Here is a 27,083-nt window from a genome sequence, read left to right on the forward strand (position 1 = left end):
AGTGAGACTGAATATTTTCCCAGGTTTGTTTATTGATTATATTTTCCCTTTTCTAAATTGTCTTTTGCCCACACATCTGCTGGAAGTTCAGTGTGTTTTTCTTGTCAAGGTATCCAAGTTGAACACTTTGTGATATTTGCTATGCACATATTAGAAGTTGTAAGGCAAGCTTGGATGCCTAATGGGCCATTCAAATTTAACACATCTTGAGATGGGACCCTCAGTATTGCTCCCTAAACCTGCTGTACCTTTGCTGTTCTTCCCCATCTTAGTAAATGGCACTACAATCCACCCTAGCCCGGAATCTGAGTCCTTCTGGCTTCTTCTTGTTCCCCGATGCCTTGTGTCTCCTCCACCAGCCAGGCTCCGTCCCCTAGCTCTCCCCAAGCACCCAATCTACCTAAGTCAGTATTCATCACAGAGCTCTAGATTTTCTTCTTTACAGTACTTGCCGAAGTCGGAAACTCTCTGGTTTATTTATTCATTAAAAAAAAAAAATAGTATGTACTTTCTCTAGGTTCTAGAGTCTAGAACATAAGCTCCCTGAGGTCAGGCGGCTTGCCTGCCCGATTCATCACTGTATGCCCAGGGCCTAGAGCAGTGTCCATCCCTTAGTGGGAGCTCAATAAATACATGTTGAACAAATGAGTGAATGAACCTGGCCCTTTTAAACCCATTTAAATGTATATGAAGGACACCTTACGATATGGAGGATTAGAGCATTGGCTTTCAGGATAGACAGTTCCAGGTAAAACGGCTCTGCCACGAACTGTGTGATCTTGGGCAAGTTACTTAATATCTCTCTGCCATGGTTCACTCATCTTTAAAAATGAGAATAATAATACCATTTTCATAAGGTTGAAAGATATATTAGATTATGTGGACAAAGTGCTTAAAAATAGAGACTGACCATAATTAAGCACTCAGTAGATGTCAACATTTCTTTGTTATTTTTCTCTGTGCTTTCTGGGCTTAGAACCTATTCTCTTTTTTCATTAGAATCTCAATTAACATTAAGTGATATTTCATTTTAGTTTTTCTGGTATACTTTTAAGAACTATTTTAAAATGTATACCCTTTAATTAGTTTGGAGTTTATTTTGGTGTATTAAGTAAAATGAACTTCTAAATGCTATTGGCACCATTTGTTGACTAATCTTTCCCATTTGTTATGCTTTATCACACAGTTAATTTTTGTATATAATAGGGTATTTTTTCTGGCTGTCAAGTCTGTCTCCCTGTCCCTTCTTGGGCTGGGACTACCCCATTTCACCGAATGGGTCAGACCCAGCTGGGTCGTAGACGATTCCGACATTCTCTGCTGGCAGATTCAGAAATGGGATGTCTGTTTGGAACGTGTGTTTGTTCTGGTTCCAGGCCCTCGCAAGACTACTTGCCCTTCTTGTCCTTGGGTTCCTTGAGACACCAGTATATCCTGATACAAATATCCCCTTTTTACTTGAGCCAATTTAAACAGGTTTCTGTAACTTGTGACTAAAAGAGTCTGAAGGTAAACTTCACCTTTATAATGGCCTGAGGAACATCCCCAGCCAGTGAGGCTGTATTCCTACATGTCACGGAGATTAAAATGCTGTCCCTAACACATCGTCAGAAAGTCACCAGCCAACAGGGTCAGCAAAAGACAGGAAAGCCTTCAGGACCTCCACATGTCCAGCCACATATACCCACCCTGCCACCGCCTTGATGGTGGTAGGTGCCCCAACACTGTGCTACAGATTCAGACAAAGCCCAAAAGGCAGGTTGTCTTTGACCCATTCAAGACTCCACCAGTTCAACAGGCCATTGTAAGACCAAAGATCAAAGAAAATAAAGTATGTGGAAGTACTTGCAAAAGCCTTTAAAATATATTATTATTATTGCCTTGTTTCATTCCAAAAAGGATATGGAACAGCATGCAAATTAAATATTAATAATAAAATATTACTTTTGAATATGTCTGAGGATCTCCGTGATGAAGTCATCACATTAAGAATATCAATCTCATTTTTCAGCCTATAAAAGTATTACGGGTAAGATTGCTCTGGACTTGTCTTTGACCCTATGTTATAATTCACCTCTTGTTTTCTTCTAAAAATCCTTGATAATAGCTTGGTTTTGCCAAGTGGTTGGCTCTTGTTTGGGGAGGTGTCTGTTTGCCATGTGACCCTTCTTCTTAGATATTAAGTATATGAGGGAAAGTCTGTTAAAGTAAGTGTGTTCTGGATTCTAGTTATGTTTAGTTTGCTGTCCTAGAGGAGGCAAGGGTGCTAAGGGGAGGGAAGAGGAGGGCTGGCAAGACAAAGCAAAGAACTTGTGACTTCACTCCCCCAGGCAGAGGGAAGAGTGACTCAGCCGGACGCTCCATCTAGGCAGGAAAACCGTCCAAGCTTGCTCATTTCCCATCAGCCCTGCACCTGTTGGGATCTCCTGGCTGGTGTGGACTCTGTACGGTCACCTGGTGTCCCCAGCACAGGATACCCTGGGGCCTTTTTCCTACTCAGTCAGATGCCAGCGGGTGTGGCCATCTTCCAGACAGAGCTAATAACAGCAGTCACTCCACCTGTGGTTCATGCAGCACTTAAAGCATTTCAAAACAGCTTGCATACACAGAGAGACCTTGCATAAGCAGAGGGATACGGCCTTTTGATTTGTGCAAAAAGGCACAAGCCCATTTAGAAAGTAAAAACTCTTTTCGACAGCCCCTTTGTGCTGCTCCACATCGACCGCTGGCCTGTGCCCCCGCCTCCCTTGCCTTTGCCACTCGCTCATGGCCCTTCTTGCAGAAAGACTCCCGTGGTACCACTTTCCACCTCTTTCCCCTTCCTCTGTTTTCTGAGAGGTGACTCTATGGAAACCCACCTCAAATGCATGCACAGGGAACACGAAGACCCAGAAAATGGGCTGGGGCCATTCTAAACACTGAAAGATTAAGATGAGGGAGAGAAGCATCTTCTGGCTCCAATACGGGAAACTCCTCTTGTCCCCTGTCTTCTTCCTTCTTCTCAGGGGCTTGTCAACCAGTGGATACTCCGGGTGAAATAGAGGCAAAGCCGTTTTGTTCTCACTGCTTACCGTATCCAATTCAAAACAGCTTCTGCTGGCAGCTGACCGCCTGTATTTATCAGGAAATGCTGGTCCCCTTGCTTTTACCACCTGGTTATTCAAACATTTGCAGCAACAATTTACATACATCCCATTAGGAGTCCTCCCCAATTCAAATGAGTAACTGCTAGAGGAGATCTTTTTTCCATGACCTGGAGATTTGGTTGAAGATGAGGGGGTCTTCAGGAAGGAAATGCAAGTGATGGGCTTATGTTGATGACCCAAGCTCACCCCACCATGTGGTTCGATGGTAGGTGAAGGTCAAGTCTACAACAGGCCAACAATTCATCTCCAAGTTCAATTTCCTGTGGCTCTCTCTGGTCTGGAGAGTGTGTATGATGCCCCAGGAATTGTCCAAGTGGATTGTCCATGCCTGGGGGATACCTTAGCACCGGTCTTGGATTCCCTGAACCTAATGAAATATCCAGATAGCTCAGGCAGAAATCGATTGATTTATCAAACACCTTTGTGAGTAACTGTTACATGCTACGGATCATGCCAGGCCTTGAACATGGGAACTCCTGCATTATTTCTCATCTGGGTCTTCCTAAGGAAACTCGGTTCTCAGAAGCTCCTAACCTCCTATAGGGCCCTAGGTCTCCTTAGAGACTCAGATTCTTCAGCTGTGGCTCCTTTCTGCGTGAGACCCTCCCTTTGAAAGGCCACAGGGAGAAAGGGAACTACGAGGGTCTGGGCCCCTTTCTTCCTTGAACCAACCCTCACACTGAGTTCTCGAGAGCCCCTGACGAGGCCCCTCTTGGCCCGGGACTGCACCCTGGGCTCTGGTTCCTCTAGGAGGAGTGAGTTTAACAAACATCTGAAAATTCACAGAGGAGCAGACAGGGCTTCAGGGTATTGTGGAGGCTGTGTGTCCTTTCCTTTCTCCAGTGTTGTTTCAAGTGTTTCTAGGAGGGCATTACCCTCCATCACTGTTCCTGACTGCATTAGATATCTGCTTCTGTACAACAAACTGCCCTAATACTTAGTGGCTTAAAACAATACAAATTTATTATTTTTCATGATTCTGTGGGTTGGCTGGCCTCGGCCAGGCAGTTAGTTCTTCTGCTCTGTATTGAGTTGGCTGAGGTCACTCACGTGGCTGCATTTAGTTGAGAGCTTGGCCGGAGCTGGGACATCCAGGATGGCTTCACTCACGTGTCTGGCTCCTTGGCTGGGGCTGGAAGAGCAGGGAGCTGACCGGACCTCTCCCTCCCCAGGCAGGCTCTTGTCATTCATCTCTCTGGCCTGAGCTTATCCATGGTGGCCAAATCCCAAGAGGCCAAAAGCAGACACTATCAGGTCTTATAAGGCCTGGGCCTGGAACTGGCAGAGCATCCCTTCCTCCACATTCTTTTGGTCAAATCAAGTCACAAAGACAGGCTCGGTTCAAGGGGAGGACAGATATCTTCCACCACTTGTTGGGAGGAGTGGCATGAGGTCACAGGGAGGATGGAATTGTTGGCACCATCTTTGAAAACGATTTGCCACACTAAAGAAAGAAAGGAAGGCAACAGAGGGGTAGATTTTATGTGGCTCAAATAACACACATATTGCAATTTTTTTCAATGTTAAAATTGTCTCATGTTGTACCCTTGAAGGGTTTTGAGCAGAATCATGTAGAATGCTACTTTATTGACCACAATATATTCTCATTAAAATCAAAGCTCTTTAAAACTTATCTATAGTGACAGAAAGCAGATCACTAGTTGCCTGGAACTGGGGGTGGGGAGGGGGGTTGACTGTGAAAGGGCATGAGGAAACTTTTGGGGGTGATGGAAAATATTCTTTATCTTGAGTATGGTGGTGGTTACACAATGAGTTTGTCATATCTCATTCAAGTGTACACTTAGAACAGGTGCAGTTTATTGCATGTAAATGATACCTCAATAGAGTTGGTTCAAAAAAAAAATCAAAACTGACTTACTAAGAATAATCAGAAAGGCTAGGTTTGAAAAAGTGGTTAAACAAAGCCAGTGTTAAGAGTATATTATATTTACAAACAACAGCAAATTCCTTCAGGGAGGGAAAGGAAGCAAAGGGCTAAAGGGGATGTTTTGTTAGTTCCAAAGCAGGATACACGTTACCATGTCCTCCTGCTGTAATACTTAAAAAGGTTTGCTATCATTTTCAGAATGTTGAGTAGGTGATTCTTTGTATTTTATAGATTATTGAAGAGTGACTACATCCTGCTTCCTGGGGTGCAGGAAGGGCAGGGGTCACCTCAGAGCAGAAACAAACAATAAAATGTGTTAGACCATCTTGGAATTAAACTGGCACCAGCACTGGGGAAAGCTGAGTGGTGACCCTCCAGGGACTTCCTAACTTCAGGAGTCGAGATCCTGCAAAGCAGGTGATCCGTGTAAAGCTGACACATTATTTGGGTTCTGAGTGTCAAGTTGGGTGCTAAGAGAATCAGGAAGGGCTGTCTTGGAGGATCTGGGGTTGTGGTGGGTAGATGGGTGTGTTGAGTGAGTCCTATCTGCCAAATGCATCCCCCCTGGACACACGGTGACAGCACCAGGGACTGCCCAGCTCTGAGATCCAGCTCTGGAGAAAGAGACTGTCTAGAGTGAGCAGGAGAGGAGCAATGTTTAGATATTCTTGTGTGGTACAAAGTCTGGCCAAGAATGCCCATATCAGAAAAGCAATGAAGGGACTTCCCTGGTGGCGCAGTGGTTAAGAATCCGCCTGCCAATGCAGGGGACATGGGTTCGAGCCCTGGTCCGGGAAGATCCCACATGCCATGGAGCAACTAAGCCCGTGCGCCACAACTACTGAAGCCCACGCGCCTAGAGCCCGTGCTCCGCAACAAGAGAAGCCACCACAATGAGAAGCCCATGCACCGCAGTGAAGAGTAGCCCCTGCTCGTCACAACTAGAGAAAGCCCGCACGCGGCAACGAAGATCCAACGCAGCCAAAAATAAATAAATAAATAAATAAATTAAAAAAAAAGAAAAGCAATGAACTTGCTGCAGACATGGAAAGGGGCAGGGATCCTCCTCCATGGGTGAATTGGGTGGCTGGGGGACAAAGGGACATCACTCAGGGATCCCTTGATTGGGAAGGGTGGCCCTTGGTCTCCTGTGTTCACCACATGTACCAAGTGGTTGGTTGGACCTGGAGCTAGAGTCTTCTTTAAAGACTCTGCTGTAAGTGAACATGCACTTGGGGAAAAGAGGCATTAAATAGACATTATTGTTCACATACAACTCACTGTATCCACATCCGCAATGATTTCGATTTATTGCAGCCATATCAGCAAAGCACGATTAACACGGATCACTGATTCTTGTATTGCACTGGGTAGTAATCTTAGTTACTATCAGAATTCTACTTGAACTTTTAACTAGTAAGGTCAGGCCCAGAGCAAACCTTATCTGGGGCTAAACGTCCTAGGGTAATGAATAAAGCACATGTACCATAAAGGAAGGGAGGATGCGTCCCAGACATCTTTCCAGCTTTCCTCAAGAAAGGGCTCCTTGGGAATGAACAGTTTTTCCCTAAGTGTAATTAGCTCATCAATTAATGTCCTAACCTACCCCCCCAATCAAAACTTGAAATTTATTTTTGGGGAAACTGTTCTGCTGAAGGGATGTTGGAAAGGATCTGATCAAATCCTTATATTGCTTACTATTATTAGTAATTATTGGGAAGGTCTTAACGTTTACCCTCTAGAGACTTTGGATTAGGATGTTTTAGCCTTAAATCAAAGGAATAAAAATGTCTAAGGGTAGATCAGGCAATGGTAATCAGAAAACCTCTCCTCAACAATATTTTGTAAGGAAAAAGTCTTCCTGGGATTAGCATTCTTCAAATGAAACCATATATAAGACCACTCTACTTGCCCCTTGTAGGATACAAGAAAACACAAACAGCGTCTCCTGGAGGATGTGAGATCATCTAGAGACATGGATTTGATTTCCTAGTAGCTAAAATTCCTATGCCTTCTTGAATGTCCATTCACAGTTTCCCCTTCTCTTATGCTTCTTAAATTCTCAAAAGTCTCTATCTATATAACATTTAATTTGGGGGTCAACGTTCTTGGTTCAGGGTTTCCAGAGTATCCTTAGGAGTAAAGGCACAGTATAAAATTTCATGCACAGAGACACTCAGTACCTCGGGTTCCCAAAGTGCTTATAAACTGTCAAGTGACTCAGAAATACCAAGAACTAATCCTGACAGAGTCCAGAGGGAAAGGATGACTTCATCTGAAGCTGACCCAAAGAAGAAGGCACATCTTTCATCTCCTTGACAGTGTTCCAGGATGAGCATGAGCTCCTGGAAGCGGGATGGGTGTCAAGGCTCAGCTCACATCTGGCTGCCTCATTCCTGAGAGCTCTCGGTCCCAGGAAGGTCAGGAACACTTCAGGCATTTCTCCCCAAACCGGAAATGGGGACTGGCTACCCACCCCTGGGGGAAACTGACTCTGAAAAATGTTTTTAGCAGCTCCCTCACCTGTGTCTGAGGAAACTATTTTAGTAATCCCTCGCCTCCTCCAGATGGGCCCCTTTGCAGCTCAGGAAAACCCATTTGGAGCTTTCCTCACTCATGTGAACCCTGGTCTCTCTCCATGGCCGCTCAAAGCTTAAAGAGGACCAGCTGTTCTGCAGTGGCCCTGATGCTCTGCAGCTGTAATTGGGAACTAATGTGCACTTTGGCCTCCATCTCCTGATCCTACGAACAATTCTGCCTGGCTGGAAGAGCAAAATGCAAATGCTTCACCTTCCAGCTGCTAAAATTGACCGGCTACTTACCACAATGCCATGAAGTGACGTATCATTCAGAGTCCTTAACTGCAAACAAAAAACTCCACACCGTAAGATTAACTAGCAAACTGATTTATTGAAGGATAATTGTGTGGCTTACAGAATTTCTAGGAAGGCCAGAAGATCATACCTGGAGGCTCTACAGCCTGGAACAATACCCAAATCACTTTCCCACCACTGCTGGAGTGAAGGTGCCATTGGCACTTTAGTTACTGAGATAGGACACCACCACCTCTGCTCCTGCTGCCCTGAGAGCTCAGTGACTGCTCCCCTGAGGCCCCTAGGAAAGAATTCCTCCAGGTGCCTTCTCACAGTGGTGCATCTGATTGGTGGAGTCTGGGTCACATGCTTGTGTTCTAGCTGCAAGGGATCCTGGGAAATGTAGTTCTGGCCTAAAAGTCAGACAATAGGAAAGTTATTTATTCAGAAGATATTAAGCAGTCACAAATATGACACATATCCACTCTACGTGGCCCTTTATTTTAGTCACTATGACCTGAAAATAGGCATTATATATATATATATATATTATTATATATATAATTACTACTATATTATTATATATTATTTCATTTATTTTAAATGTTATTTTTAAAAATTGAAATATAGTTAATTTACAATATTATATTAGTTTTAGGTGTACAACATAGTATAAATCTGCTATCTGTTGCCTCTTGGAAAGGTCAGGTGGTACACTTGTTTTGTGTGTTGGTTTCCTATTCCTGCTGTAACAACTGACCACTAACTTAGTGGCTTAAAACAACATGAATTTATTATCTTGTATTTCTGGAGGTCAGAATTTTGAAATCAATATCACTGGGATAAAATCAAGGTGTCAGCAGTCTGGTAATTCTTCTGAAGGCTCTAGAAGAGACACTGTCTCTTTTTCTTTTCCAGCTTCTAGAGATTGCCCACACCTGGAAATGGGCCCCTTCCCTGCATCACTCCAATCTCTTGTTCTTGTTGTCACATCTACTGCTCTCTGCTTCTCCTTGTCCCTCCTTTAAGGACCCTTGTGATTACATTGGTCCCACTCAGATCATAATCCAGGATGATCTCCCCAACACACAGTCCTAATGTAATCACATCTGCAAAGTCCTTTTTACTACATCAGGTAACACAGTCACATGTTCGGGGGATTAGGATATGGACATCTTTAGCAGCCATTATTCATCCCTCCACATCCTACTAGGCCAGCTGGCTATCTACGCCAGGGCCTCTGAGAGCAGAGCGGAGTTTCTCTGGTCTAGGGTCCTGTGTCCATCCTCACCAGTATCACGGAGCTCATCAGCTTGGAAAGGTTGGCTCAGGAACATCAGGCATCCAGGTCACTGTTGGGTAAACTAGAATGCCAATTCACTTACTCATTTTTAATTGGCACTATTCCTTTCCAGAGGGATCTGCCTGGCATCTGAATGCCCGTGTGTCTAATTAACCATCCGAAGGCTGTTAAGTGAGCATGAACTCAAACAAACCGTGCTGGATGTTCCCAAGAGGTGTTTCACCCAGGTAGTGGGAAGGCCAGTGAGCTGTCCTGACCCATAATAGAGCTCACCTTTCTGTTGGCCAGATGCTGCATTTTCCCTAAGCAGAGCTGGACAGCACCCGACGACTAGCTTCCACCCGCTTGTAGAATGGGCCAGGATCCTAGAGTCATCCTCAACTCCTCCCTCACACTTCACATTCAATCCATCACCCAGTGCCACTTCTCCTTCTTCCTAACTGTTTTCCACCATCAATCACATTTTTGAATCCCCACTGCCGCCCCCTAGTCTAAGCTATCTCACCTGGGCCACTGTAACAGCCTCCTAATCGCCTTCCTGGCCCTACTCCCGATCCCCTCCTACCAAATTCTTCACCCTGCAGCCACATTGTTCTTTTCCAGATATACTCTGATCGTGTCACTCATTTAAAACCCTCCACCACTGGCCATTATCAGGAGGATAAAGCCTCACGTGTTCGTCCAGATCTTCCCAGAAGCAGACACAAAGTTAATATTAAACATGTAAGGATTTTCTTTGGGGAAATGTTGGTGAGAGGAATGTGAGAGGCAGCTGGTGGAGACTGGGAGAGCCGTCAGACTGTGAGGCGACTCTGACCCCCAGTGAAGGAGAGAGGCGAGAAGGGATGGTAGAAGTGTCCCAGACTACCGTGCAGTCTAAGGAAGGTTCAGCAAAGCCACTGAGTCCTTGAGCCAAAGCTGGCATCGCAGGAGTCCCGTGCCTCCCGGGAATGAACCTGTCCTGCGCTGTACCCCGCGGTGCCCAGGCACTGCCTGGGAGCAGCCAGGGAAGCCACACCTTGGTGTGAATGGATTTTAGAGCGTGGCAGCTGGAGCTCTCGGCCAATTACACTCCATGGAGCTGGAGGTTTGCAAGGTGCATTCATCCGGCCACCACCTCCCGAGTCCTCGACGTGCCGACAGCCCACCTCTTCAGCTCCTCTCCTGCTGCTCTGACACCACTCACTATTGCCCATACCCGAGTCTTTGTAAATGCTGTTTGCTCTGCCTGAATTACCCTTCTTCTTACCTCTCCTGCCCCTTTTCCCTTTACTCAGTGAACTCTTCAAGTCTCACTGTAACATCACTTCCTCCAAGAGGCTGCCTCAGTCCTCTGCCATGTGCTCCCATAACCCTGGTCCTTCTCTGTCCACACTATTCATCTTATGTGTTTAATGCTTGACTCATTTTTCAGACTTGACTCCAGGAGAGCAGGAACCATGACTATTTTGCTCACTGGCATATCCCCCAAGCCTGGCATGTAGTAGGTGCTCAGTCAGATATTGGTTGTTGAGTCAGCAAGGTCACCTGAAAGACACGGTACCTCTCAGGATAGCCTGGTGTATGCGAAGAAAGAATGTCACAACTAGGGGAGTGGTCAACCATGGAGGCACAGAAAAGGGAAGCCCAGGGGCAAACGTGGCAGAGCCCAGCTGGGCACTATCAGTTGTTTGAGCTCAACATCACAACCACCTATTATGTGCCACTGAGCACCTACTGTGTGCTAGATGCTAAATTAACCAAGGAGTAGAACCTTGTGAAGTCTAATGAGGGGCTTATAGTCATTCTGGGGGAGAGACAACCTCTCAGGCTCCCAGAAACTCTGACTCTTCCGGCAGGTGTTACACGCACCTATTATTAAGGGTAATGTTTAAAATATTTGACTTATATGGCAGAGGTGCTGCTCAGTCAGAATAAGCTCCAGCCAGTAATAATTTGTGGGGTCATGGAGGGTATTCTGCTGAATATCCACTCTGACTGAACGCAAGCAGAGACCCCTGCCACTTACACTGGAGTCGAACTCCTCACCACACTTGTTCTGAGCCACACCCACAAAAGAAAGCCCCCCCGCCCCATTCCCTGCCCCTGCCTGTTGCGTCGGTTGGGCTGATAGAACTAGCTGATCTTTTTTCTCATGGTAAGTGATGGCTTCACGCATCGGGCTCTTGTGAGCCTACTTGGGTCCCAGTGCCACTGAGCCATGGTGACCCACCTTCTTTAGGGCCAGGCTAACTTGTGAACCTCCTTCCCTGCAACCCTGGACCTCTCTGGGCTGCCAGGCAGCTGTCCTTGTTGGCTGCCATTTGGGCCTACGAGTGGATGCTCCACTGGGAGCAGGTGGGGTAGCCTCTCAGAAGACAGGCCCCGGTGCATTCTTCCAAGAGGTTGCCTCTGATGTTGGAGTCATGTGGGAGCTCAGTACCAGGTAGTTACAAACAGATGACAGATTTAGTCTTAGATCTCAATACCAGACCCAGAGCAGAGAGCCAAGGGCTGCCACCCAGAGGTGTAGGAATTAGTATGAGAATCAAGCAAGAAAGTGCTGAAAGCGGGGAACCCGTAGTAGCAGGGAATGGGAAATCAGGCACTGTGTATGTGTGTGTGTGTGTGTGTGTGTGTGTTTATTCTCGTGTGTCGAAGATGCGGCAGTATGTGCTGCTATGTCTTAAAGACACCATTCGAGTCAGACTACGAGGTGCCAGGAGCCCCCCTCCCAATTACTTGCTGCTTGGGCTTCAGGTTCTCCAAAGTGGATTTTGGTTCAGCAGTCCTAATCCTGGCAGTCCCAGATGCAGGCAGGGTAATGACTGATCCTCAGACTTGCTGACATGAACTTTTACCAAGCACCATCAGAGCAGAAGGCACCACGAAAAGTCTAAAACTGAGCTACAGTCTGGCTGCTGGGCTGTACTTAGAGAACAGTCGCAGTTGTTAGAGCTGCACAGTGTGTGTGTGTGTGTGTGTGTGTGCGTGTGTGTGTGTGTTTGGAGTTGGTGTTGAGACAAGCCCCTCTATTAGGGAGGGAAAGGCGCAGCCAAACCCTCACTCGGGGGCTTCCATCCCAGGAGGAAAGGTTTCTCCCAAGAGCTATGAAAAAAATGAAAGCAATTTAGAAGGCTGCCTGGCCCGGGGGAGTCAGGGAGCATCAGCGGGGTGGAGGGAAGTTGGGAGACACTACACTTCACACCTTAAGATGGGGGCTGCCCAGAGGCCTCAGGGTTATACAAGAGAAGTGGCCTGTAACTGAAATATTAAAATGTATGGAATTCCTGCATGGATGGTTCCCACATGGAATAGAAAACTTACCTTAGAACTCTCAGATTAAGTGAATGGCACCAGAGGATGTAGTACAGTGGAAAGTTTCCCAAAGTGTGGTTTGAGGATCCTCTGCCTGAGAATCAAATAAGGTGTTTGCCAAAAAGGCAGATTCTTGGGCCACACCCTGGGCCTACTGAGCTGGAACCTCCAAGGGCAGGGCCTGGGTGTCTGCTCTTTTATCTGGTGACTCTTAAAGCTTCCATGGTCTAAATGCTACCAAGAGGTCACACAATCAAGTGAGGAAGCAGAGAGGACGGCTTCCTGTGCCTCCCACACAATTCTCAACTTTTTAGGAAGTACCATAGAGGAAGGCAAAGTAGATAAAGGCAGTTTTGTTTTGTTTTGTTTTTTGGACTCTGCAATTTTTCTTTTATTTTAAAATTTTACTTTAGTTTTGAGAACTTAAAATGTGACAAGACAATGGCATGCTTCCCCCCCACCCAGACCCCAACCCCCAGGGGCCTTGAATGCTCTGTGAAAGGTGACCTCTCTTACCCCACCCTCATAGCCTGCTTTCCGGCAGGAACTTGACTCCCAGAGGGGGTCTCGGCCAAGGTCTCCAAGAGAATATGCCGTTTCCTGACTCGGGGAAGGGGGGTCTCCGGGCCTGAACACTCAAGGTCAACACAGAGGGCCTAAAAATAGAGGCCGGAGGCCCAGTCCAACATAAAAGAGCAAGAGGCCTCCCTGGATTTCCAAAGAATGATCTGAACAAAGGAGCCTGATGCCCTCTAGTGGAGAGAAGCTGCTTCCCAGCCAGACCAACAGGGCTGGATGCTGAGCCACCCTACCAAGCAGTAACCAAAGGGGTGACATGGCCCTGGAAACACCACCTCCCTAAGATCCCTGACTCAGGGTAGAAAGAGGAAAAATTGTACTCCCTGCGTTTGCTAGCTTCCATGTGATTTTAGAATGCTTTGCTAGGGGCTTCCCTGGTGGCGCAGTGGTTAAGAATCTTCCTGCCAATGTAGGGGACCCGGGTTCGAGCCCTGGTCGGGGAAGACCCCGCATGCCTCGGAGCAACTAAGCCCATGCGCCACAACTACTGAGTCTGCATGCCACAACTACTGAAACCTGCACACCTAGAGCTCGTGCTCCAGAAAAAGAGAAGCCACCGCAATGAGAAGCCCTACCTCTGCAACAAAGAGTAGCCCCCGCTTGCCACAACTAGAGAAAGCCTGTGCACAGCAACGAAAGACCCAACGCAGCCAATAAATAAATAAATAATAAATAAAGTAAATCTATATATATAAAAAAAGAATGCTTTGCTATAAGGCACACGGTTTTAATAATGAGTGCCTTCCATTATGACCGGATTTTAGACTCTTTTCATTATTTCTCAGTGAGATTGAGACTACTACCACTAAATTCACACACACAACATATAATCTGTAAATGTATCCAAGTACCTCAGACTGCTGCACAGAGAGATCTGTCTGGGAAGGCTATTCTCTTGGAGGGAGATCAGTCAGAGCTTTGAGACAGGTGTCCGGGAATGGTGTAGGAGGAAGGGGACCCGTCCAAACCAGGAAACCTGGCTGAATCATTCCAGGTACTCTCCATGGGGGCAGGTGTCTCTGCTGGCTAAGTTGTCTTCCCATCTGAAGATATCAATTCAGTTACGCTTAAATCAGAAAGACAATGCACTCCTGTTGTACACATTTTGAGAAAGAAAATGTACAGATGAACATCTGATATAAAAGTAGATACACAGAAGATCCTAAAGTGCCTACTTTGGATTTGAAGGAAATCAGATTGTGACTGAAAGACACCAGGCTTTTAATAAAAGCTTAAAAAGTAAAAGCACACAACACCTCACACCCATTAGGACAGCTACTATGAAAGAAAGACAGAAAGACCAAAAGAAAGAGAGAAAATAAAAAGTATTGCCGAGGATGGAACTCTTGTGCACTGTTAATGGGAATGTAAAATGGTGCAGACATTGTGGAAAACAACATGGCAGTTCCTCAAAAAATTAAACATAGAACTACCATTATCATATGATCCAGCAATTCCACTTCTGAGTATATACCCAAATGAATTGAAATGAGGGTCTCCAAGAGATATTTGTCCACCCATGTTCATAGCAGCATTGTTCATGATAGCCAAGAAGTGGAAGCAACTCAAGTGTCCTTCGATGAATGAGTGGATAAACACAATGTGGTCCATCTATATGATGGAATATCATTGTCTTAAAAAGGAATGAATTCTGACACATGCAACATGGATGAACCTTGAAGGTATGATGTATGCTAAGTGAAATAGGACAAAAATTGTATGATCCCACTTAAATATGAGGCACCTAGACCAGAGAAAACCATAATGCAAAAAGACACATGCACCCCAATGTTCATTGCAGCACTACTTACAATAGCCAGGTCATGGAAGCAACCTAAATGCCCATTGACAGATGAATGGATAAAGAAGATGTGGCACATATATACAATGGAATATTACTCAGCCATAGAAAGAAATGAAATTGAGTTATTTGTAGTGAGGTGGATGGACCTAGAGACTGTCATACAGAGTGAAGTAAGTCAGAAAGGGAAAAACAAATATCGTATATTAACGTATATATGTGGAATCTAGAAAAAAGGTACAGACGAACCAGTTTGCAGGGCAGAAATAGAGACACAGATGTAGAGAACAAATGTATGGACACCAAGGGGGGAAAGGGGGGTGGGGGTGTGGTGGTGTGATGAATTGGGAGATTGGGATTGACATGTATATACCGATATGTATAAAATTGGTAACTAATAAGAACCTGCTGTATTAAAAAAAATAAAATAAAATAAAATTCAAAAAAAAGAGGCACCTAGAGTAGTCAAATTCATAGCGACAGGAAGTAGGACGGTGGCTGCCAGGAGCTGGGGCAAGTGGAGGATGGGCAGTCGCTGTTTAATGGGTATGGAGTTTCAGTTCCACAAGATGAAAACATTCTGGAGAACTTCAGGTGATAACGATGCATCAGTGTAGGTACAGGGATTGTAACAAATGTACTACTCTGGTGCAGGATGTTGATAGTAGGGCAGGCTATGTAGACAGGGGTATACGGGAACTCTGCACTTCCCGCTCAGTTTTGCTGTGAACCTAAAACTGCTCCAAAAAATAAAGTTTAGTAATTTTTTTTTAAAGTTCTAGAGATGGATGGTGGCAATGGTTGCATGACAATGCGAGTGTACTTTAGCACTACCGAACTGTATACTTAAAAATGGTTAAGATGGTGGGCTTCCCTGGTGGTGCAGTGGTTGAGAATCCGCCTGCCGCTGCAGGGGACACGGGTTTGTGCCCCGGTCCGGGAGGATCCCACATGCCGCGGAGCGGCTGGGCCCGTGAGCCATGGCCGCTGAGCCTGCGTGTCCGGAGCCTGTGCTCCGCAACGGGAGAGGCCCCAACAGTGAGAGGCCCATGTACCGCAAAAAAAAAAAAAAAAAGAAAAATGGTTAAGATGGTAAGTTTTATGTTATGTGTATTTTACCACAACTAAAAATAAAGTAAAAAACAAAAAGCCGAAGGAGAGATGGGCTAGAAAGGGATTGTAATTTAGGAACCTTAGAACACTGTACATTTTAAAATGTCATAAGTAGATGTTACAGTGTTTCTAAAATATATTTTAAAGTCTATCTTATATGAACAAGAAAAAATGTTTAATTTCAGTAAATAAAAATATACAGGATAGACGCTTATCAGGCAAAGACAAGAAGAACATGTGGTAGGCAGAGGAAAGGAAGCAGAGGGAATAAACATTTTAGGGCCTTTGCTCTGCAGCGAACATCACTGGGGGCCTGGAGGAAAGTAGAGAAGGAGGGAGGCGTGAAACAGAGGGAACTCAGCCCTCACCCGCGATCCAGGTGAATCACCGTGACTGTGCTGATGTCATCTGGTGAGGAAAGTGGTCATTTTTTAGGTTGGAAAATTGCGGAGGAGGGAGATATGAGAAAAGCTGTTTGTTCCTTCCACCCCTCAGAAATCTTTTATGACCTCTCATCCTCCAAACCATCAAGTGGGAGCAGGAGAGGAAGAAAAAGTTAGAAAATAAGGCAGAAATATTAGCGGCAGGGTTGACATTTGTTTTTCCCTTTGAGCAGAAGGGAAATCTGTAAGTGCTGTTCAGGTCCAACCCTAAAGGAATATGGCATGCAGAAGAAGGGTGGTGACAAGCCAATAGGACCGATGTGTCCAATGAGAGCAATCCCTTCAGAGTCATCTCTGTGGGGAAGGCAACCAACCACCTGATGTCCGTGGAGAACTCTGATGGCAAACATTTCAAAAGAGTGGACCGGACATTTCCTTTAATACCTTCACTGTCGGCCAATCTTCGTCCTTTCTGGGGGTGGACTGAATTTTTGGAAACAGACACAAGTTATTCACAACCAACTGATGTGAATTAAGAAAACCAAGCTGATTTCTCCCTTGTGGATCATATGCTGATTCTTACATCAATTTGAACAGAAGAAATCTAAAGCATGTTCTAAGCCAGGCACACATGCGGTGCTTCCTGCAGTGATTCGGGAGGGTAACATTCACTTAGGGGTGTGAGCTGGAGACAAAATTTCACACAGCTTTATCCTATCATCACGTTTTGCAGCGTTCACAAATCCCAGATAATTCTGGTCTCAGGGTTTTAAACACCCTCAAATAAACGCTATGAAGATCTCTGGAAGATCAACAATAATTGCCTGGCTGCTTCTTGTATCTGCAGATGTTGCCATTGCTGACAGTGGTTGCCATGTAGACCTAGCTTTGAAAAAGGCTCTGAGGCCAAAGTTCTCTTCAACTTGTGCCAAGACCAGCTGTTCTTTAGTTTAAGAACAGAGTGTAGATACCACTAAGCCTGGCACTGAAATATGACCCTGTAGGTCAGACTCAGGCACCTCTTACCACGTGTACTTCCAACTACCCCCAGCTCCCCAGGGCTGATGCCCAAAGACCAGAGCCAATCATGGAATCATCCTTTCCCCAAAGATCCATATTTATCAGATGTACAACACTCCATGTGTTTCACAGGATGGGTATAAAATTCCATTTAGAGCATTTTCCTATTTTTTCAGGTAACTATTTCCGCTTTATCTTCTTTTGAACGTTTCTGGGACTGTACTTTTGTTTTAATTTCAAGGAAATGGGCCAATTTTGAGCTGTATTAATCAGAAAATGAGGCCATTTAGACAAAGACAGTCATGTGCAGGAAAAGGACACGTGCCCTTTGTGGAGAGGGCGACACTCAGCTCTCACCCTGAATAGCCACCTCAGGCTTTTCTACTGCCGCTTTCTTTGGCCAGAAGAAGCAGGCACCTAGAAGCAAGGAGGGAAGGGGAAAGAACGTGGAGGTGAAAAGAAAGCCCTTTCCTCTCTACCACTGGAATCAGGCATTCTCCCCACTAAATTCTGGATGGATTAAAGAGAAATTCAGAAAAAAATACAAAAGAAAAATAAATATGTTTTTCAAATTTCTATCTCAGCAAAGACTCTTTAAGCTTTGATTGGATAGAATATTTAAAAAGACAACAAAATTTTTTCAATCTTTATTATTTCTTTTAATTTAAGATATAGCATATTTACAATAGACAAGGAAAGAGGAGGGGAAAAACAAACCCAGTTAAATGTATTTTATTTTACTTTTGAGCTTCCCCTTAAGTAGCACTTATTTTTGAGATATTGGGATGCCCATAATAAATACAAAATATATTTTATATATTTTATATTATACATACAATATATAAAAATTTACATACAGTGAAATGCAGATTCAATGAGTTTGGATATGCGTACACATCCATATAACCACTACTCTGACAAAATTCACAATTTTATCACCCAGAAAGTTCCTGATACCTCCTTCCAGTTAATTTTCACCCCCCCAGAGGAAGCCACTGTTCTGATTTCTAGCCCATAGATAAATTTGCCCATTCTTAAACTTTTTACAAATGGAATCATACCATATGTACTCTTAACGTGCCTGTCTTCTTTTACTATAATATTTTTGCGATTTATTCATGCTGTTGCATGTATCAGTACTTTTTTTTTTTTAATGGTCTTTTTTTTTTCTTTTGGCTTCATTAGGTCTTTGTTGCTGTGCGTGGGCTTTCTCTAGTTGTGGCGAGCAGGGGCTACTCTTCGTTGCGGTGCACGGGCTTCTCACTGTGGTGGCTTCTCTTGCTGCAGAGCATGGGCTCTAGGTGCGCAGGCTTCAGCAGCTGTGGTACGTGGGCTTCAGTAGTTGTGGCTTGCGGGCTCTAGAGCACAGGCTCAGCAGTTGTGGCACTCGGGCTTACTTGATCCATGGTATGTGGGATCTTCCCAGACCGGTGCTCGAACCCATGTCCCCTGCACTGGCAGGCAGATTCTTAACCACTGTGCCACCAGGGAAGCCCAGTACATTACTTTTTATTGCTGAATATTCTATTGTATAAATATACAATAATTTGTTTATCCATTCTGTTGATAGATATTAGAACTGTTGTCAATTTTTGACACATGAATAGAACTGCTATGAATATTCTCATTAGAGACTTTTTCTGGACATTATGTTTTATTTCTCATGGATAAATACTTAGGAATGGAATAGGACAGCTGGGTCATAGTATGGACGGATGTGGAACAGTTTTCCATGATGACTGGATCGTTTAACACTCCCACCTGTATGAGAGTTACAGCTGCTTGCTCTTCTCACCGCATTTGGCATTGTCAGGGGGAGAAATCGTATCTCATTGGGGTTTGAATTTGCATTTCCTTGGCAACTAATGATGTTGAGCATCTTTTCACGCCTTTTTTAACCATTTTTTTTATCTTCTTTTGTCAGGTATCTGTTCAAGTCTTTTGCCCATTTTTAATTGGGTAGTCTGTTGTTTTGTTATTTATTTATAGGAGTTCTTTATATATTCTGGATATGTCTTTTGTCAAATATATGTATTGCAAAAATTTTCCAACAATCTGACTTGTCCTTTTGTTTTTTTTTTTATATAAATTTATTTTATTTATTTTTGGCTGTGTTGGGTCTTCATTGCTGCGTGCAGACTTTCTCTAGTTGCGGCGAGCGGGGGCTACCCTTCATTGCGGTGTGCGGGCTTCTTGCTGTGGTGGCTTCTCTTGTTGCGGAGCAGGGGCTCTAGGCGTGCGGGCTTCAGTAGTTGTGGTGCACGGGCTTAGTGCTCCACAGCATGTGGGACCTTCCCAGAGCAGGGCTCGAACCCGTGTCCCCTGCATTGGCAGGCGGATTCTTAACCACTGTGCCAACAGGGAAGCCCTGTCCTTTTGTTTTATTGATGGTGTCTTTTAGTAAGCAGAAAATTTCAACTTCAAAAAAGTCCAATTTATCAGTTTTTAATTTTATATTTAGTGCTTTTTTTGTGTCTGCTCTGAGAAAACATCCCCAATCCCAAGGTCATGAAAATAATGACCTAATTTTTTTCTAGAAGTTTTATAGTGTTAGCATTTACGTTTAGGTCTATGATGGGGATAAGGTTCATTTTTTCATATACATTTATCCAATAGTTCCAGCACCATTTCTTGAAAATACGTTCCTTTCCTTATTGAATTACCTTGGCAATTTTGTCAAAAATCAGTTGATTATCTATGTGTGGACTCTATATTCTGTTCCATTGATCTATTTGCCTTTATGCCAATACCATTCTGACTTGATTACCACAGTAGTCTTGAAATCAGATTCTGTGGAGCCTTCAATTGCTCCTTCAAGATTGTTTAAACTATTATAGGTTCTTTACATTTCCTTTAGAAAATTTTAATCAACTTGTCATTTTCCACCAAAAAGATTTGAATTTAATTGAGACTTTAACTGGCACATTGAATTTATAGATAGACTTGGAGAGAACTGACATCTTCTAATCCACAAACATGATATAGTTCTCTATTACTTTAGATTTTCTTAAATTTCCTCATGATTGTCATGTGGTTTTCATGGTAGAGTTGTGCATGTATTTTGATAATTTTTTTCTTAACTTTTTTGTTTGTGGATACTATTAGAAAGAGTTTTAATTTCCATTTTAAACTGCTTGCTGTGCGTATATAGACATACACTTAACTTTTGTATATTGATCTAGTAATTTGTGACCTTACTAAACTCACTTATTAGTTCTAGTGGTTGTTTCACAGATGTCATATATGGTTATATCAGATGTAAATAGTTTTTCTTCTTCCTTCCCAATCTTTACACCTTTTATTTTTCTTTGACTGATTGCAATCATTATGGCTCTAGTACAATGTTGAATAAAATTGAGACCATTCTTGCCTTTTTCCCAGTCTTAGGGAAAAACATTCAATATTCCATCATTAAGTATGTTAGCTATAGGTTTTTCATAGGTGGCCTTTATCAGAATGAAGAAATTCTCTTGCACTCCTAGTTTTCTGAGGTTTTTATTATGAATGAGTGTTTCATTCTTTCAAATGCTTATTCTACATCTACTGAGATCATATGGTTTTTCTTTATTCTGTTGATACAATGAATTACTTTGATTGATTTCCAATATGAAACCAATCTTGCACTCATGGGATAAATCCCATTTGGACTTGATGTATTGCTCTTTTTACACATTGCTGGATTCAATTTGCTAATATTTTGTTAAAGATTTATGTATCCATATTCATGAGGGATATTGATCTGCAATTTTCTTTTCTTGTAGCATCTTTGTCATATTTTGGCTTCAAGATTATTTATTGCTGGTGTCACCAAACAAATTGGAAACTCTTCCTTCCTCCTTTGTGTTCTGAAAGGATTTGTGTAAGATTGGCATTATTATTTTTTCCTTAAATGTTTTATTGAATTTACCAATGAAACTATCTGGTCCTGGAGTTTTGTTTGTGGGAAGATTTTAAGTTAGGAATTCAACATCTGTAACAGACAATATTTGTAAAAAGGGACCATTAAATTTTTGTATTTATTTTTGTGTCAGTTCTGATAATTTGGATTTTTCAAGAAATTTTGTCATTTCATCTAAGTTTTCAGTGTTAGTGTCATTGAGTTATTTATAATATTCATCTATTATCTTTTTAACATCTGTAGAATCTGTGATGATACCCCTCTTTTATTGCTGATACTGGTAATTTATGTTTTCTTTATTTTTCTTCTTAATCAGTCTTACTGGGGTTTACCAATTTTATTAATCTTTTTAGAAAACCAACTTTTGGCATTTTTAATTTACCCTATCATTTGTTTTTTATTTTGTTGATTTGTGTTTTTATCATGATTTTTTCTGCTACTCACTTTGGGTTTAAATCACTCTTCTAGTTCTGGAAGCAAAACTTAGGTCATTAACTTTAAATCTTCCTTCTTTTCTAACACTGTAAGCATTTAATGCTATAAATTTTACTCTAAGCACTGCCTAGCTGCAACCCTCAGTTTTTGATAGGTTGTATTTTTATTCAGTATGAAATATTTCCTAACTCTCCTTGTGATTTCTCCCTTGTCCTATGGGTACTGCTTAATATCCAGATATGTGGGACTTTTCTAGTTATATTATTATTGATTTCTCATTTATTTCTGTTGTCAAAAGAGAACATATTATGTAAGACTGAAATGTACTAAGACTTATTTTATGGTTCAGCATATGGTCTATTTTGATGAATATTCCATATGCACTTGAAAAGAATTGATGGCATTTGTGATAGACTGAACAATGGCCCCAAAGGTATCTAGGTCATAATTCTTAGAAATTGAATGTTACCTTATATGATGTATTAGTCAGGTTCTCAAGAGAAACAGAACTAATAGGATGTGTGTGTATAAATTTAGAGAGAGAGAGAGAGATTTTAAAGAATTGGGCTCATGCAATCATGGAGGCTGGCAAATCCAAAATCTGCAGGGTAGTTGGCAGGCTGGAGACCCAGAAGAGAGTTGCAGTTTGAGTCCAAAGGCCATTTGCTGGCAGAATTCCCTTTTCTTCCAGGGAAGTCGGTCTTTTTCTATTAAGGCTTCAACTGATTGGATGAGGCCCATTCACATTATGGGGGGTAATTTGCTTCATTCAAAGTCTACTGATTCAAATGATAATCTCATCTAAAAAATGCCCTCACAGAAACATCTAGAATAATGCTCGACCAAATATCTGGGTACCGTGGCCTAGCTAAGTTGACACATAAAATTAACCACATATGGCAACAGAACCTTTGCAGATATGATTAAGTTAAGAATCCTGAGATGGGAAGATTATCCTGGATTATCCAGATGGGCCCTAAATGTGATCATGAGTGTACTTATAAGGGAAGCAGAGGGAGATGTGATTACAGAGACAGAAGAGAAGGGGATGCAATGATGAAGCAGAGAGAAATTTGAAGATGCTATGCTGCTGGCATTGAAGATGGATAAATGAGCCATGAGCCACAGAATGCAAGCTGGAATCTGCAGGAGAAACCCCACTAAAAGCTGCAAAAGGCAAGGAAATGGATTCTCCCCTAGAGCCTCTGGAGTGTGCACTGCCTTCTGACACTTTGGTTTTGGCCCCGTGAAACTAATTGCAGACTTCTGACCTTCAGAGGTAGAAGAGAGTGAATGTACGTTGTTTTGAGCCAACCGGCTTGTGGTAATTTGTTACAGGGGCCATACGAAACTAATACAGATTTTACTGCCTGGAAGCGGGGTGCTGCTGTAACAAATACCTGAAAACACAGAGTAGCTTTGGATTTGGGGAAAGGATAGACTCTGGAAGAATTCTGAGAAGCATGATAGAAAGAGCCTAGATTGCTGCGAGTAGACTGTTAGGAGAAATACGGTTGTTAAAGACTCTGTCAGTGACGGTTCAGATGGAAGTGAGGGGCACAGTAGAAAAGCCCACATAATCCTAGAGAATACCTAGATTGTTATAAACAGACTGCTGGCAAAAAGTATGGATGTTCAAGGTGCTGCTGGTGAAGGTTCAGAGGAAATGAGGAACATGTGATCAGAAGGAAAGAGGATCATGGCAGAAAGCTTAGCTGAATTATGTCCTCCTGTTGTGAGGAAAGCAGAACTTGTGAGCAAGGCACTTGGATGTGTAGCTGAGGAGACTTCCAAGCAAAGTGCAGAGGATGCAGCCTGGTTTCTTCTTGCTGCTTATAGTAAAATTTGAGAGGTAACAGATAAATTGAGGGAAGAACTGTTAAGCACCAAGAATTGATGATTTGGGACCCTCTCGACCTATCCAGATTGCAAAACATGCTAATTAGGAGAGTCACTGTCCAAAAAGCAGACTGTAGAGAGAAGGCCAAGGGTGTGGCTGGAGAGCCATTTGCTAGTGCTGAAGAGATGAGACACGTCACCGTGGATCCCCCCAGCCATTTGAGCAGAAGCCAAGAATAGAGATGGGAGACTCCAGGGAAGCTCTGTGGAAGAACGTCTTGTTTCATGGTGTGATTAATGTCCTTGACATACACAAGGGTTTTGAGAATGTTGTATCAGCAGAAACACTGCCAGCTTGAACTGAAAGAGAGAGGGTGAAATGAAAGAAGGTTGTCACCAAAATTCTAGAGGCCGGAAACAGGCTGATAAAACTACTCTGCTGCAAACACGTGCTACCCTTCAAGAACAAAGAAGATGGGGAAGCAGGGGGCAGGGTAGGGGAGGAAGCCTCAAGCCACAGAGGATAACTCCTGGGTCGTGAGACCTAATGGAGTTTGGCCAGTTGGATTTCAAAATTGCTTGGGGCTGGTGACTCTTTCTTCCTTCCATTCTCTCCCTTTTGAAATGGGAATGTCTACAGCTGTTACCCTGTGCCTGTCCCACAATTGTATTTTGGGAGCAGGTAACTTGTTTTCTAATTTTACAAGTCCACAGATGGAGAGGAATTTTGCTCCAGGATGGATCATACCCAGAGTCTCACCCATACCTGTTTTAGATGATATACGTGATGAGATTTTGAGCTGATGATATTTAGACAAGATTTGTGGCTTGAGATGATACTGTCATAGGTTGAGACTTAGGAGGATGCTAGGATGAGGTGACTATGTTTTGTGTGTGGGATAGACGTGACTCTTTGAGGGCTGAGGGTTGGACTGTGGTTGACTAAAAAATGGTCCCCGAAGATATTCAGGTTCTAATCCCTGGAACGTGTGAATATTACCTTATATGGCTTTAAAGAAAACCTCAGTCCTCCTCTTTTTTGTCTCTCCTTTACTCTCACACTACGATCACACTCACAACACTTCTGACACCAGATGTGTTAGAGTTTTTCCCACAGCAAGCAATTGTATGACACCAGATGAGTGTCCTACAATTCAACTCAATCCTGACACTGTCTACCTGGCGACAGCATCGGATCCCATAAGACTGCCCCCCCCTTCCAGCTCAGATGCCAATCAAAAGTCCACATTGTTACCTGTGCTTCTGGCCAACCAGCTGTAAACTGGAGGTTCCCACAACGCTCCCCTTGGTTTTGATGAATTTGCCACAGTGACCCACAGAACTCAGGAAAACTGTTTACTTACTGCTTACCAGTTTATTTTTAAAAATATGATAAAAGATACACATGAACATAAAAATGGAAGAGATGCATGGGGCAAGGTATATGGGAAGGGGCATGGAGCTCCCACGCCCTCTCGGGGCCCACCACTCTCCTAGCACCTCCATGTGTTCACCAACCTGGAAGCTCTCTAAACCCCAAACTACTGGGATTTTTATGGACGCTTCATCATGCAGGCATGACTGGTCACTAACTCCGCTTCCAGTTCCTCTCCCCTCTCTGGAGAATGACAGGTGGGACTGAAAATTGATTTAAAAACTGATCGTACCTACATGATGAGGCCACCATGAAAATCCTAATAGTGTGGGGTTCAGAGAGCTTCTAGGTTGGTGAACACATCCATGTGCCAGGAGGGTGAAACTCCTCACCTCCATGGGGATAGAAACTCCCATGCTTGGGACTCTCCCAGACTTTGCCTTATGTATCTCTTCATTTGGCTGTTCCTCTGTATCTTTATCATATCCTTTACTAAATGGGAAACATAAGTGTTGCCCTGAGTTCTGAGAGCTATTCTAGCAAGTAATTGAATCCAAGGGGGAGAAGGTCATGGGAATCACTGATCTGTTGTCACATTGGACAGAAGTTGTGGGGTAACCTGGGGACCAACTACTTGTGAGTGGCATCTGAAGTCTTGTAGGACTGAGCCCTTCACCTGTGGGATCGATGCCATCTCCAGGTAGATAGTGTGAGAACTGAGTTAAACTGTAGACACCCATCTGGTGTTGTGGAGAATTGCTTGGTGTGGGGAATAACCCCACACGTCTGCTGTCAGAAGTGTTCTGAGTGTGGCGGTCATGTGAGAGCAGAGAGACTCACAGGAGTGGTGGGGGTTTTCTATACAAGGGCAAAAGGGGCTTTACATGTGTGACTAAGTTAAGGATCTTGAGATGAGAAGATTATCATGGGTTATCCAAGGTGGGCCCTAAATGTAATCACAAGTGGTCCTTGTAAGAAGCAGGCACAGGGACATTTGACTATAGAGAAGAAGGAAATGTGAAGGAAAATGCTACATTTCTGGCTTTTCAGGGGGAGGAAGGGACTACAAACCAAGGATGCAGCTCTGGAAGCTGGAAAAGGCAAGGAAACAGAGCCTCCAAAGGCAGTGCTGCCCACTGGCACCTTGATTTGGGGCCAGAGAAATTGATTTCAGACATCCGACCTCCAGAACTGTGAGAGAGTTATTTTGTATTTTTAGCCATCAACTTTGTGGTAATTTATTATAGCAGCCATAGGAAACTAATACAGTGTTGTTCCGATCTTTATCATTACTGTTGTGTGCGTGTGTGCATGCGTGTATGTGTTTTGTCTCGTTTTATCAATTCCTAAGAGAGGACAGTTAAGCTCTCTCCAACCATGATTGTGAGTTTTTCTACTTCTCGCTTCAGTTCTCAGTTTTTGTTTCATGAGCTTGGAACTCTATTGGTAGATACAGACATAATTAAGATGGTTGTATCTTCCTGATGAATTGTCTCCTTTATCATTATAAAATGCCTTTCATCTCTGGTGATACAGTAATGCAGTTCAGGGGTCAGCCATGGCTTTGGGGGGAATTTACATGCAGATTTGGGAGGGGGCTCTCCACTCTGTGGCTCCTTCTTTCCAGGATGGCCTCCCCCAATTTCTATTTACTCTGCCAGCCTCAAACTCCATGCTCTGGTACCTAACTTTGTGTCTTAGGATACATTTGACTCTGTCTGTGACTGACTGTGGCTTCCTACTTGACTTTTAGTCACCCCAAGCTATTACAGATTGGTCAGTGCCTCCAGGGGAAAGTCACAGAAAAGAAGGATTTACATAGTGCACCTCCCTCCTCAAGAGTCAAATATCCTCCAGTTTCTGCCTGCTTTCTTTGCTCTCCAGAGTCTTAAAATAATGTATTTTTAAAATATTTTGTCTAGAGTTTATAACTGTTGTCTGTAAGAGGATTAGACTAATATAAGCTACTCTGTCATTGTTGAAACCAGAAACCCCTCTAATTACACTACAATTTTTAAGAACTTCTAGAGTCCACAAGAAAAAAAAATTTTTAATACAAACAGCTACCTTGGGAAATGAGGAAGAAAGAAGTTAAGCAGCTGGCTTGGACCCATTCCTCTTCCGATTAGTGGGGGGCATTCCCAGGGAAAGAAAGACCAACGACCTGGTCTAATCTCCTTGTAAATATACTGA

General features: G+C 43.4%; 1 long non-coding RNA gene across 1 annotated transcript in view; it reads right to left on the reverse strand.

Annotated features, from left to right (window-relative positions):
* Nucleotides 1-7,934: 7,934 nt before the first annotated feature.
* Nucleotides 7,935-27,083, reverse strand: part of LOC308611956 — a 36,510-nt gene continuing 17,361 nt past the window's right edge. Inside the window, exons 3-5 of the long non-coding RNA XR_014015050.1 lie at nt 15,284-15,564; nt 13,878-14,069; nt 7,935-8,260 (exon numbers count right to left, since the gene is read on the reverse strand). This is a non-coding gene — a long non-coding RNA (uncharacterized lncRNA). The remainder of the gene's footprint in view (nt 8,261-13,877; nt 14,070-15,283; nt 15,565-27,083) is intronic.

This window comes from Mesoplodon bidens (genome assembly GCF_964165515.1).
Source record: "Mesoplodon bidens genome assembly, chromosome: 2".
NCBI lineage: Eukaryota > Metazoa > Chordata > Mammalia > Artiodactyla > Ziphiidae > Mesoplodon > Mesoplodon bidens.